A 462-nucleotide genomic window follows, 5' to 3' on the forward strand; every position below is an offset into this window, starting at 1 on the left:
CGTCTTATCTTCTATAAATGTTGCAAGTACGTAAAAAACAGGCACAGGGAAGCCTTAAGCTGGGAATGAATACCTTCCACATTAACGAAGAATAGGTCAGTATATGTACTTATATATATATAACAGACATGTCCAGGGGGGATGGCCACTACGTCGCACCCTGTTCTAAGTATGGACATGTACATATATTCGTAGACGCCTGCTATGGCCCAAATATCCCGGACACTTCTACGTTACGAGATGTAATAGATATGAGGAAATACAAACTGTCCGAAAAAAAAGTTAGAATGCACGTATAAAAAGCTGCTAACTTCGTAATATATTTCTAAACACCCCTTATATATATTTTGTGCGTTGAAACAAAGTAACAATATTTATAGGCAAAATGGCAGTATAAAATTTAAAATTAACAACAACAAAAAAAAAAAAAAAAAAAAAAAAAAAAAAAAAAAAAAAAAAAAA

The sequence above is a fragment of the Plasmodium fragile genome, assembly GCF_000956335.1.
Source record: "Plasmodium fragile strain nilgiri unplaced genomic scaffold supercont1.25, whole genome shotgun sequence".
Classification (NCBI taxonomy): Eukaryota; Apicomplexa; class Aconoidasida; order Haemosporida; family Plasmodiidae; genus Plasmodium; species Plasmodium fragile.